General features: G+C 43.0%; 1 long non-coding RNA gene and 1 pseudogene across 1 annotated transcript; one reads left to right on the top strand and one right to left on the bottom strand.

Moving 5' to 3' along the window:
* LOC139577507 (E3 ubiquitin/ISG15 ligase TRIM25-like) overlaps window positions 1-14,719 on the top strand; it is a 28,849-nt pseudogene that overhangs the window by 9,130 nt on the left and 5,000 nt on the right.
* LOC139577510 (uncharacterized) lies at window positions 8,568-13,179 on the bottom strand. The gene is made up of 2 exons (XR_011675319.1): window positions 9,726-13,179; window positions 8,568-9,376 (listed from the first exon to the last, which is right to left on the bottom strand). It is a non-coding gene; the product is annotated as an uncharacterized lncRNA (long non-coding RNA).

The raw sequence follows: 14,719 nt of genomic DNA, 5'->3' as shown, positions 1-14,719 counted from the left end.
TGACGCCTTAGGTTTGAGTTTGAGTTTTACAAAATGATCAACAGTGTGGAGATGTGTCAGGAGGTATGGGGGCTCAGGGGGGCTGTCTGTATGGCTGGAGAGGAGGTTGGAATGTGGTGCTGGATGGTGTATTGTACTGTGGTGTTGGGTGCTGTATAATGTGATTGTGTGGAGGTTGTGGTGGCACACAATGTGTTTTTAGGAGGGGGGAGGTGTTAGTGTAATGAGGATGACAAGTCAGTCTCTCTCTCTCTGTCTCTCTCTACAGCGCTCTGCACAGGCAGCAATGGAGGACAGTAATCAGATCTTTACTGAGCTGATCCGCTCCATTGAGTAAAGGAGCTTAGGGCCTTCCTCTGACACCGCCTGGTATAGAGGTCCTGAATGGTAGGCAGTTTAGCCCCAGTGATGTACTTGGCCGTACGCACTACCCTCTGTAGTGCCTTGCGGTCGGAGGCCGGGCAGTTGCCATACCAGGCAGTGATGCAACCAGTCAGGATGCTCTCGATGTTGCTGCTGTAGAACCTTTTGACGATCTCAGGACCCATGCCAAATCTTTTTAGTTTCCTGAGGGGGAATAGGCTTTGTCATGCCCTCTTCACGACTGTCTTGGTGTGTTTGGACCATTCTAGTTTGTTGTTGTGGACACCATCTATCTGACTCCTCATATTTCTCTGATTTGATCTCTGCTGTGCTCTAATCAAAGACAGGGTAGATACAGTATCTGACTTAACTTATTGTTCTAACTCCCCTCATTGGTCTCTGCTCTGCTCTTCTCCCAGATTCCTGTCAGCTCAAACTGGACCCAAACACAGCACACACACACCTCTCTCTGTCTAAAGGGAACAGAAAGGTGACCAATACACACCAAGTCCAACCATATCCTGACCATCCAGACAGATTCACCAACTACAGGCAGGTTCTGTGTAGAGAGGGTCTGTCTGGACGCTGTTACTGGGAGGTGGAGTGGAGTGGGGTTTATGTTATTACAACGGTCATATAAAGACATCAGTAGAACAGAGAGAGGTAATGCATTTGGATGCAATAACAAGTCCTGGAGTTTACAGTGCTCTAGTGATGGTTATTGTTTCAGACATAATAATGTTGAGACTAAAGTATCAGGCCCTCAGTCCTCCAGAGTAGGAGTGTACCTGGATCACAAGGCAGGTACTCTGTCCTTCTACAGTGTCTCTGACACAATGACCCTCCTCCACAGATTCCAGACCACATTCACTCAGCCCATCTATCCTGGGTTTTGTCTCTCTGGTACTGCTGAGCTGGTTAAACTAGTAGGGTCCACATAGATACTAGTCATGCTGGTGTAGTCTATAGCTGAGCTGGTTAAACTGTAGTAGGGTCCACATAGATAAATCAAATCAAATGTTATTTGTCACATACACATGGTTAGCAGATGTTAATGCGAGTGTAGCGAAATGCTTGTGCTTCTAGTTCCGACGATGCAGTAATAAACAACGAGTAATCTAACCTAACAATTTCACAACTACCTTATACACACAGGGATAAAGAATAAAGGGATAAAGAATATGTACATACAAATATATGAATGAGTGATGGTACAGAACGGCATAGGCAAGGTGCAGTAGATGGTATAGAGTACAGTATATACATATGAGATGAGTAATGTAGGGTATGTAAAGATTATATTAAGTGGCATTGTTTAAAGTGGCTAGTGATACATTTTTCCATTATTAAAGTGGCCAGAGATTTGAGTCAGTATGTTGGCAGCAGCCACTCAATGTTAGTGGTGGCTGTTTAACAGTCTGATGGCCTTGAGATAGAAGCTGTTTTTCAGTCTCTCGGTCCCTGCTTTGATGCACCTGTACTGACCTCGCCTTCTGGATGATAGCGGGGTGAACAGGCAGTGGCTCAGGTGGTTGTTGTCCTTGATGATCTTTTTGGTCTTCCTGTGACATCGGGTGTTGTAGGTGTCCTGGAGGGCAGGTAGTTTGCCCCCGGTGATGCGTTGTGCAGACCTCACTACCCTCTGGAGAGCCTTGCGGTTGTGGGCGGAGCAGTTGCCATACCAGGCGGTGATACAGCCCGACAGGATGCTCTCGATTGTGCATCTGTAGAAGTTTGTGAGTGCTTTTGGTGACAAGCCGAATTTCTTCAGCCTCCTGAGGTTGAAGAGGCGCTGCTGCGCCTTTTTCACCACGCTGTCTGTGTGGGTGGACCAATTCAGTTTGTCCGTGATGTGTACGCCGAGGAACTTAAAACTTACTACCCTCTCCACTACTGTCCCGTCGATGTGGATAGGGGGGTGCTCCCTCTGCTGTTTCCTGAAGTCCACAATCATCTCCTTTGTTTTGTTGACGTTGAGTGTGAGGTTATTTTCCTGACACCACACTCCGAGGGCCCTCACCTCCTCCCTGTAGGCCGTCTCGTCGTTGTTGGTAATCAAGCCTACCACTGTAGTGTCGATATTACCTCTCTGATACTAGTCATGCTGGTGTAGTCTATAGCTGAGCTGGTACATATAGAATCACAATACATATAGAATCACAATGCACATAGAATCAGCACCTAAGTATGGTGATAATATCTCATCATGAGGTCTCTGGTAATTCCCAGCCCTAACCAGGAGGGGACAATCTTAGACCAATTTATGACTAGTCCATAATGTAATAACTGACAATAATGTAATAGCTTTTTAATTTCTAATGTAATAACCAGTCTCCTGGCCCCTAGAGATAGAGAGAGGAGAGAGGGTGATGGAGACAGATAGATAGAGAGAGGGTGATGGAGACAGATAGATAGAGAGAGGGTGATGGAGACAGATAGAGAGAGGGTGATGGAGACAGATAGAGAGAGAGAGGGTGATGGAGACAGATAGACGGGGTAGTACCCATGACTCTGTAGTCCACACCACTCTCCTGGCCGCATCACAGTGAGGTGATCAGATGGAAGTTCTGCAGAGAGATGAGACAACATAAACACACTGAAGGAATGAGTATGTGTGTTTTCACCAGAGGTAGAGGCAGCAGGATGACTACATAGTTACCACCACACAGTCCTGTATATATTAATGTACTGTGTGTCTGTACTACAACCCACCAGAGAGGTAGAGACAGCAGGATGACTACAGGGTTACCACCACACAGTCCTGTATATATTAATGTACTGTGTGTCTGTACTTCAACCTACCAGAGAGGTAGAGACAGCAGGATGAATAAATACACCAATAAATATCTCTATTGAATCTCCAGTGAAATATATCTTTAGGTGCCGGGGACTTGTGTAGTGGTAGTGCTGTCGTGGGGAGGTGTATACATTTTTTTTTTTTTAAAGCAAGATCAGGTGGGACCATTCTAGCCAGTGAGAGGGTGGATGCACATGTGGGGCGGCAGTGTAGCCTAGTGGTTAGAGCGTTGTACTAGTAACAGAAAGGTTGCAAGATCAAATCCCTAAGCTGACAAGGTACACATCTGTCATTCTGCCCACTGAACAGGCAGTTAACCCACTGTTGTTAGGCCGTCATTGAAAATAAGAATTTGTTCTTAACTGACTTGCCTAATAAAATAAAATAATGTGAACAACAGAAACATCGGTGTATACTAGTTGCCACAGTCAAAATTAGCTATATTGTAAAAAAAATTCATGAAAAGTCAAATCTGTTTTTAAAATTATTATTTTAAGGTTAGGGTTAGCAGTGTGGTTAGGGTTAGATATCAGGATAGCAGTGTGGTTAGGGTTAGATATCAGGATAGCAGTGTGGTTAGATATAAGGTTAGCAGTGTGGTTAGGGTTAGATATAAGGATAGCAGTGTGGTTAGGGTTAGATATCAGGTTAGCAGTGTGGTTAGATATAAGGTTAGCAGTGTGGTTAGATATAAGGTTAGCAGTGTGGTTAGGGTTATATATAAGGTTAGCAGTGTGGTTAGGGTTATATATAAGGTTAGCAGTGTGGTTAGGGTTAGATATAAGGTTAGCAGTGTGGTTAGGGTTAGATATAAGGTTAGCAGTGTGGTTAGATATAAGGTTAGCAGTGTGGTTAGATATAAGGTTAGCAGTGTGGTTAGGGCCTGTTGTCCGGACCTCTGGCAGTCTCTATGGGAGTGCCACAGGGTTCAATTCTCGGGCCGACTCTTTTCTCTGTATATATCAATGATGTCGCTCTTGCTGTGGGTGATTCCTTGATCCACCTCTACCCAGATGACACCATTCTGTATACATCTGGCCCTTCTTTGGACACTGTGTTAACAAACCTCCAAAAAAGCTTCAATGCCATACAACACTCCTTCCGTGGCCTCCAACTGCTTTTAAATGCTAGTAAAACTAAGTGCATGCTCTTCAACCGCTCGCTACCCGCCCGCCCAACTAGCATCACTACTCTGGACGGCTCTGACCTAGAATATGTGGACAACTACAAATACCTAGGTGTCTGGTTAGACTGTAAACTCTAGTTCCAGACTCATATGAAGCATCTCCAATCCTAAGTTAAATCTAGAATCGGCTTCCTATTTTGCAACAAAGCCTCCTTCACTCATGCTGCCAAACATTCCCTCGTAAAACTGACTATTCTACCGATCCTCGACTTCGGCAATGTCATCTACAAAATAGCCTCCAACACTCTACTCAGCAAACTGGATGCAGTCTATCACAGTGCCATCCGTTTTGTCACCAAAGCCCCATATACTACCCACCACTGCGACCTGTATGCTCTCGTCGGCTGGCCCTCGCTACATATTCATCGCCAGACCCACTGGGTCCAGGTCATCTATAAGTCTATGCTCGGTAAAACTCTGCCTTATCTCAGCTCACTGGTCACCATAACAACACCCACCCGTAGCACGCGCTCCAGCAGGTATATCTCACTGGTCATCTATAAAGCCAACACCCACTTTGGCTGCCATTCCTTCCCGTTCTTGGCTGCCAATGACTGGAACGAATTGCAGAAATCGCTGAAGTTGGAGACTTATATCTCCCTCACTAACTTTAAGCATCAGCTATCTGAGCAGCTTACTGATCGCTGCAGCTGTACACAGCCCATCTGTTAATAGCCCACCCAACTACCTACCTCATCCCATAATGTTTTTATTTACTTTTTTTGCTCTTTTGCACACCAGTATTTCTACTTGCACATAATCTGCTCATCTATCACTTCAGTGTTAATTTGCTAAATTGTAATTACTTTGCTACTATGGCCTATTTATTGCCTTACCTCCTTACTCCATTTGCACACACTGTATATAGATTTTTCTATTGTGTTATTTGACTGTACGTTTGTTTATTCCATGTGTAACTCTGTTGTTTTTGTCGCACTGCTATGCTTTATCTTGGCCAGGTCGCAGTTGTAAATGAGAACTTGTTCTCAACTGGCCTACCTGGTTAAATAAAGGTGAAATAAAGGTGACATTTAAAAAAAAAAAAAAATAATAATAAAGTATTCAGACCCCTTGACTTTTTCCACATTTATATAAATTACAGCCTTATTCTAAAATTGATTAAATAAAAAAAGATCCTCAGAAATCCACACATGACAAGGCGAAAACAGGTTCTTAAAGATGTTTGCAAATTTCAAGAAACTAAACAAATAACTTATTTACATAAGTATTCAGACCCTTTGCTATGAGACTCGAAATTGAGCTAGGGTGCATCCTGTTTCCATTGATCATCCTTGAGATGTTTCTACAACTTGATTGGAGTCCACCTGTGGTAAATTCAATTGATTGGACATGATTTGGAAGGGCACACACCTGTCTATATAAGGTCCCACAGTTGACAGTGCATGTCACAGCAAAAAACAAGCCATGAGGTCGAAGCAATTGTCTGTAGCGCTCCGAGACAGGATTGTTTCGAGGCACAGATCTGGGGAAGGGTACCAAAAAAATTATGCAGCATTGAAGGTCCCCAAGAACACAGTGGCCTCCATCATTCTTAAATGGAAGAAGTTTGGAACCACCAAGACTCTTCCTAGAGCTGGCCGCCCGGCAAAACTGAACAATCGGGGGAGAAGGGCCTTGGTCAGGGAGGTGACCAAGAACACGATGGTCACTCTGACAGAGTTCTAGAGTTCCTCTGTGGAGATGGGAGAACCTTCCAGAAGGACAACCATCTCTGCAGCACTTCACCAATCAGACCTTTATGGTAGAGTGGCCAAACGGAAGCAAATCCTCAGTAAAAGGCACATGACAGCCCACTTGGAATTTGCCAAATGGCACCTAAAGGACTGTGAGACCATCAGAAACAAGATTCTCTGGTCTGATGAAACCAAGATTGAACTCTTTGGCCTGAATGCCAAGTGTCACGTCTGGAGGAAACCTGGCACCATCCCTACGGTTTTTCAGCGGCAGGTACTGGGAGACTAGTCAGGATCGAGGCAAAGATTAATGGAGCAAAGTACAGAGAGATCCTTGATGAAAACCTACTCCAGAGTTCTCAGGAACTTAGACTGGGGTGAAGGTTCACCTTCCAACAGGACAACGACCCTAAACACACAGCCAAGACAACGCAGGAGTGGCTTCAGGACAAGACTGAATGTCCTTGAGTGGCCCAGCCAGATGGATACCAACTACCGGGAGTTCATCAGCCCAGTTGAACGCCTGGCGATTTGTCTCCGGTAAGCTACATTCTAGTACATTTTTAAAGCCTTTGATACCATCATCGATTGATACATTATTTTTATGTGCAACCTAGCTAGCTAAAGGGCTCTCTAGTTAATAGTCCCTATTTGATATCAGATGTACTTTTACAGAATGTTTATTAGGACTATAACTTTTCCCAAAATTGGTTTATAATCCTTTTTTAATTATGCAATGTTACCAAATGAAAATAAAGTTGAGGTGCCTTCTGCCCTGATGAAGGTAGGCTAGTCTTCTCCAGGACCCATTGTTGTTCAACACAGTTAGTCATTCATTACATTCTTATTGGACTCACATACTCTTAGAGAAAAAGTGTCCTTCTGCTTTCTCCATAGGATAACCATTTTTGGTTCCAGGTATAACCCTTTGGGGAAAATGTTATACATGGAACCCAATAAGGTTCTACATGGAACCAAAAGGGGTACTACCTGGAACCAAAAAGGGATCTCCTATGGGGACAGCTGGAGAACCCTTTTAAGTAGATAGTACCATTTTTTCTAAGAGTAGAGTTGGCCTGGGCTAGTTTATTGATATAGTCATAGACTGAATTGTAGTGTTTCAAGGCATTGTTAATGATGGTTGATGAGTATTACAATATAATTAGTAGAGCATAATATACTGTAATGAGGTAGATATATGAGTAGATATAATATGTGGGTGGAATTCAATTTACACACAATATTGATAATTATTTTGAATTATATTTTAGATTCTTGGCGACAGGGGAATCCTACAGGACCATTGGATTCAGCTTCCGAGTTGGACAGTCCACGGTGGCAGGCATTGTCCTCTCTGTGGCACAAGCCATTTGGGACTGTCTGGTTGGTGAATACATGCCTATCCCCAAGGAGGAAGACTGGAGGGCCATCGCTGCCGAGTTCCTGGAGAGGTGGAATTTCCCCAACTGTCTTGGCTCCATTGGCGGGAAACATGTAGTAATCCAGGCTCCACCGTGCTCAGGTTCGCAATTCTACAACTACAAGGGTACATATTCAGTTATACTCTTGGCTGTAGTAGATGCCATCTACTGTTTCCGTGTTGTTGGTGCTTACGGCAAGGGAAGTGATGGCAGGACCCTCCGGGACTCTGCCTTCGGCCAGGCACTTCAGGATGGCACCCTGGAGATTCCACCACCTGCATCACTCCCTGGAGCTGAAGACCTGGGACCTGTTCCCCACATCTTCGTCGGCGACGAGGCCTTCCCTTTAAGACCCAACCTCGTGAGGCCCTACGCTGGATGCCAGCTGCCATTGCCAAAGCCTGTAAGGATCTTTATCAAACGATTGTCCAGGGCAAGGTCAGTTGTTGAATGCACCTTTGGGATTCTGGCAGCCCGGTGGAGAATGTATTGGAGAGTGCTTGGTCTCAGCCCCTCAAATGTCGATGCCTGCGTGAAAGCCACATGTGTTCTCTATAACTACCCGCGGAGGTCATTCCAGGAGCCGCTCCGGATGGAGATGGGTACGCCAAATGGTCACCTACCTGATGTCACCAGGGCAGGTGCCAACGCCCCCAGACAGGCACTCCAGGTGAGGGAGAAGCTGACCACCTACTTCTCATCGCCAGCAGGTGAAGTCCCATGGCAGTATGTCGTGGAGTGAAACTGCACTTTTAAGAGCCCCCTACCACAAAGGTTATTTTAAGAACCATCCACCGTTGTCCATAAAGTTGCATTTTTCCAACCCCTTCCCTCTCCCATTAACGTCAGTATTATACACACCTGGCATGGTACATCAGGTTGAGCAGGAGCACGTATTAAGGTTATACGACATACAGTTAGTATGATAACAAAGGGAAAGGGTAACCTAGGGTCCATACAAATAGTACAGTTTACCACCATGTTCACTGGCCTGACAAAATACAGGTGGGAAAAAAACAAATTAGGAAGAGAATGTGTTTTTACTTTCATAAAGAAATAAGCAGATTAAGTCTAAATGAGATATTAATAAACAACTGAAACAACTAACTATGAAAACATTATTTAATTAGTATTCAAGTACAGGAAAGAACATGACAGGTATGTGTGTTGTAAAAATGTTGGGGAAAAAATAGAACTATTAAAAGAGGTGTGTATGTGCGTGTAAAAAATAAATAAAATGAATGTGTAGCCTGTAATCTGTAAGAGAACAACAAGAGCATGTATTTTTGGCACAACTGCAGACCGATACAGGGACAACTCATAAAGCCTAGACAAAGTAGGGGAACTTCAGACATGGCCATAAAGAGAGGGCAGGGCACTGGAGATCTGAGGGGCAGAGAGGAGTGGAGAAGAGGTGTGTGTGTGTGTGTGTCTCTGTAAAAAAAAAAAAAAAAAAAGTGTAACCATAACACAGCTAAACAAACAAATGGCCCTTGGACATCATGGACCAGTCGATGGAACATAACTTCACAAACAGTTTCAACACTCTGGTTTTCAAGTGGTTTTAAATGAAAGAAATATATTCACCTTTAGTCTCGTAAGAGACCAACAAGAGCATCTGTGAATTCTCCGGTGTGTGTTTCAATTCTGTCAATTCAAAAATCTATGTAACACTAATAATGAATGGTATCCTAAGACTTTATAAACAAATGACTTTATGAATTGACTGAATTTAAACAGAACTGATGTGTGTGAAAAGAAAGGTACAATGAGGGAGGTCAAAACAGCAACCAGACAACTCCTCTTCCTGTCCTTCCTCTCCTCTTCCTGTCCTTCCTCTCCTCTTCCTGTCCTTGCTCTCCTCTTCCTGTCCTTCCTCTCCTCTTCCTGTCCTTCCTGTAAATTGACTCCATTTCTGAAAGGGAAGAGAAAAACAACACATACAAGCTTAACATAATATGACACCATAAAAGGTGAGATTTATGTTCACTATACAAGCAGTATTTAGTTTAGTTAGTAGCATAAATATAGGAACAGTGTGGTAAAGTTGGTAATACTTGCTGTTTACTCATGGAATTTGTATTTCAGATCAAAGATGAATATGACAGGCAAATATTTAGACAGCAATACATGTTCCTCATATTTATACTTTGATCTGAAATACCAATTAACCTACATGAGTATACTGTAAAAATTACCTACTTTACTTCACTGTCGCAACACTTAATGACACTACCTGTGATGTGGAGAGAGAAAAAACGTACCCTTGAACTTGTCATCGAAAAGCAGCTGATACATTTTAACCTTGACTGCTGCTTTTCTTTGATGAGGCAGCCTCTTCAGTGTTGGCACCAGGCTCATGGCAAAGAGGGTCTCTTCATCCTCCTTCCTGTGAGCATCAGCATCATCCCTCTCGACGGCTTGGAGGAGCCTCTGCTGAAATTAGTTGAGTGGATCTGGGGGCTGGTACCTCCGATGACGCCTGGTGTGACGTTGTTCCTCTTCGTTTCTCTCCACGGGCCACATGCTGTTCAACGAGGTCCTCAGTGGTCACTTCCGTGAGGTTCATAATAATCTCAGGTGGTCCTAGATCCAGAGGTGCTTCCTCCATTTCATAATCTTCCATGGCTGCACCGGTGGTGGTCATAATCGTGGATGATGTAGATGTTGTAGAGGGTCTTGATACACCGGTGGGGACAACACTTGTGGATGACGTAGTAGAGGGTCTGGCTGTAAAATTGCCACTCATTGCCCTAGGCACAATAAATGGATCCAGAAAAGACAGAATGTGGCAGAAGCGCCAAGGCTGCTGGCCTGAAGCTGCTGACCCAGACCTCTTCTTCTCTTTCTCTGCCCTTCTCTCTCTCTGATACCTGTCCCTGAGTCCTATCCGCTTCCCCCTACAGTCTTCTTCTAAATAGACATGAACATGATAAGCCAAACCATTACCTAGCATAACTATAGTTATTAGATAGCTATCATGGACATGTCACCTACTGTACACATAGACATGGATGCAGTCTATCACAGTGCCATCCGTTTTGTCACCAAAGCCCCATATACTACCCACCACTGCGACCTGTACACTCTCGTTGGCTGGCCCTCGCTTCATACTCGTCGCCAAACCCACTGGCTCCAGGTCATCTACAAGACCCTGCTAGGTAAAGTCCCCCCTTATCTCAGCTCGCTGGTCACCATAGCAGCACCTACCTGTAGCACGCGCTCCAGCAGGTATATCTCTCTGGTCACCCCCAAAACCAATTCTTCCTTTGGCCGCCTCTCCTTCCAGTTCTCTGCTGCCAATGACTGGAACGAACTACAAAAATCTCTGAAACTGGAAACACTTATCTCCCTCACTAGCTTTAAGCACCAGCTGTCAGAGCAGCTCATATATTACTGCACCTGTACATAGCCCATCTATAATTTAGCCCAAACAACTACCTCTTTACCTACTGTATTTATTTATTTATTTTGCTCCTTTGCACCCCATTATTTCTATCTCTACTTTACACTTTCTTCCACTGCAAACCAACCATTCCAGTGTTTTTATTTTTTAATTTTTTACTTGCTATATTGTATTTACTTCGCCACCATGGCCTTTTTATATTTTTATTTATTTATATATATATTTTGTTTGCCTTCACCTCCCTTAACTCACATCACTTGCTCACATTGTATATAGACTTATTTTTCACTGTATTATTGACTGTATGTTTTTTTACTCCATGTGTAACTATGTGTTGTTGTATGTGTCGAACTGCTTTGCTTTATCTTGGCCAGGTCGCAATTGTAAATGAGAACGTGTTCTCAATTTGCCTACCTGGTTAAATAAAGGTGAAATAAAATTTTAAAAAATAAAAGACACACACACACGGTTATCTGACCAAATTATCAGGGGTACAGTAGTATCTACCATTTCTATTACTATTTATCTAGCATACACTCACACTCTTCAAACATGATTATTTGGTAAAGTTATCAGGGGTTGTAACTAGCATGATTTATTTGACTATTTCTTTCACACACACACCTCATTGGCTAGGTTAGCAAGCTAGGTTAGCAAGCTAGCTAACGCTAACTAGCCAAATCTAGCACAAGCTCACTACTAAACTGACCTGGCAATCCTACTATCGTGGACACTTGTCTCCAAGCAGCATTTTTTTGTGTTTATGTCCCTATAGCTGTCAGCAGTTGTGTCAAAAAGACACGGTTTAGAGGATACTGCGAAAATGATTCTCTCCTCCATGTGTCCAACCGCATGCAACCATCTGCATCAGTATAGTTGCCTAGCTGCGCAAAATGTTACGCAGCAGTGATGCAATGACGCAGTCGGCGTGTTCGAAGCGTTAGATAGCAAATAGTTAATACTGGCAAGTTCGATGTAGGTAACTTAACTAGCTAACATACCGGTACATAGTTCTGTATTGATATGCTATGTGGTTCGCTTAGCTAACACATTGTCAGCCAACATAGTGTAACTAATTTTAAAAGTAATTACTTTATTACATTGCCCAACATCTTCTTACCATTTGTCATAGTTAGTTAAAGCAATGAATTTGTATCTGCTATCGTCGGACTTGGCCTGCATATTTTCTGCCATTTTCTGAAGAACTGCATTATGGGCCCAAAAAGCACAGAAATGGTGTCCACAATGTGGTAGCAGTGTGTAAGAAGGGGGGTCCAAGTGCAAACAACATGAGTACTGACACACAGTATCACTCAGAACCAGTGAGTAGCTGTGTTATACACACAGTATTAGACGGTAGGGTATTTATTTAGTAAATGTTTCTATTTCAAGTAAAGTATAAGGGAGTTGTACTCCAGTCTGGTAGGTGGCGGTAATGCAACAAATTGGATGCCAACCGCTGTTAAACGTCATAGATTAATAAATGGTGCCCACTGCTTGTGTACTTTGTATTTTGGTGAAAGAAGTACGACATGCGGGAACTTTTGGCATAGTAACTATATCCATACTATGACCAATACGCATACTACAGTCAATTTACTTCACAAATAGTACGGTTAGTATCAGTATTCTAACACAGTTCATGTATTATTAGCCAACTAGTTAACGTTACAGTGTAAGTTAACTCAAATGAGCTGCTAACGTAGCTAGTTAGCTATCTAGCCAACTTTACATACTGTATAGCTAGCTAGCTAACTGAATTAAATATCACCAGTTACCTAACTTCATATTAGCTAGCTATCTTGACGTAATTGTCATTGTAAAAAAAAAAAAAAAAAAATCCAAATGCATTTGTAGGTAGCTAGCTAACAGTCATGGAAGAAGGTGAAAGGATATCTGCTCCAACTGTCAAAGAAGGTAGAGAGTAGGCTATTCTGGGTAGGGCAGGTACTGTTGTGTAGTTCCACTCCATAATATTCAATGCGGTCTAATTTTAGTATAATGAAGTCTGTTTCTTGTGATGTTTTCTGTCCTCGGATACAGAGAGCTGTGAAAGCCTGTCTGCAGATGAAGAGCAATGGTTCCTGGTCCTGGGGTTTCAATGGGGCGCACATTTTTGTTTTTGCCTTAGCGCTACACAGCTGACTTAAATGATTACGTCATCGTCAAGCTTCAAGTGGTATTTATGTATTCATTTGTGATGCTATCCTTGATATGATCCTGTTGTCACATGCTACACATGCATGTGTGTGCACATGCATCTATCAATCCAATGTTATCATGATTTGTTATGTTATAGTTTGCAACGAGCCAGGCGGCTCAAACTGTTGCATATACCCTGACTCTGCGTGCACTGAACGCAAGAGAAGTGACACAATTTCCCTAGTTAATATTGCCCGCTAACATGAATTTCTTTTAACTAAATATCCAGGTTTAAAAAAATATATACTTCTGTGTATTGATTTTAAGAAAGGCAAAATATGTTTATGGTTAGGTACATTCGTGCAACGATTGTGCTTTTTTCGCGAATGAGCCTTTGTTAAATCCCCCGTTTGGCAAGTAGGCTGTGATTCGATGATAAATTAACAGGCACCGCATTGATTATATGCAACGCAGGACAAGCTAGTTCACCTAGTAATATCATCAACTCTGTGTAGTTAACTAGTGATTATGTGAAGATTGATTGTTTTTATAAGCTAAGTTTAATGCTAGCTAGCAACTTGCCTTGCTGCACTCACGTAACAGGTGGTCAGCCTGCCACTCAGTTTCCTTGTGGAATGCAATGTAATCGGCCATAATCGCCGTCCAAAAATGCAGAGATTGTTATAAAAACTTGAAATTGGCTGACCTCTAGTGCGAACGGCCCAGTACACCACTGGGGCCAGGTTTCCTGCCATCCAGGACCTCTACACCAGGTGGTGTCAGAGGAAGACCCAAAAAATAGTCAGACTCAAGCCACCCTAGTCATGGACTGTTATCTGTGCTACCGCATGGCAAGCGGTCTAGGTCCAAGAGGCTTCTAAACAGATTCTACCCCCAAGCCATAAGACTCCTGGACATCTAATCAAATGGCTACCCAGACTATTTGCATTGCCCCCCTCTTTTACACCACAGCTACTCTCTGTTATCTATGCATAGTCACTTTAATTAACTCTACTTACATGTACATATTACCTCAACTAACCGGTGCCCCCGCACATTGACTCTGTACCGGCACCCCCCTGTATATAGTCTCGCTATTGTTATTTTACTGCTGCTCTTTAATTACTTGTTACTTTTATTTCTTATTCTTATCTGTATTTTTTTTAACTGCATTGTTGGTTAGGGGCTCGTAAGTAAGCATTTCACTGTAAGGTCTACCTACACCTATTGTATTCGGCGCATGTGACTAACAGCGTTTGATTTGTTATATAGTAATCCCAGAGTTTATGATCCAAGGTCAGTTTTGAATGTTACCTACTGATGATTAGAATAAATAAAAACGAGGCTTAATCATGCTATCTGTGTCTCGTCTGCAGATATGTTTTGATGTGAGACAAGATGCCAATCCCCAGTCCTGTCATCTCCACCTCACACACTGTTAAGATAACCTGGCCAACTGGGGGCCCAAGGCTGGTTAGGAGACACATCTAGAGACACTTATGTCATTTTGATGAACTGAGAGTATATTAAGTAGCGCTGTAATTCATTAATCATATGCTGTCTTCCCTGCTCCTCTGTTCTTACCTTCTTCCCTTTTGTCTTTTAGACTCTCACACCTCTCTCCCCACCTCTCTCTTCCTCTGTTTTAATAATGCACACCAGCTGTGCATTGAAGTAGAGATTGTACTTGTATTATTTATAATTTATGTA

Source organism: Salvelinus alpinus, chromosome 6, assembly GCF_045679555.1.
Source record: "Salvelinus alpinus chromosome 6, SLU_Salpinus.1, whole genome shotgun sequence".
NCBI classification, from domain to species: Eukaryota; Metazoa; Chordata; class Actinopteri; order Salmoniformes; family Salmonidae; genus Salvelinus; species Salvelinus alpinus.
The sequence above is the reverse complement of the archived record's forward strand: the minus strand, read 5'-3'. Positions and strand labels throughout refer to the sequence as shown.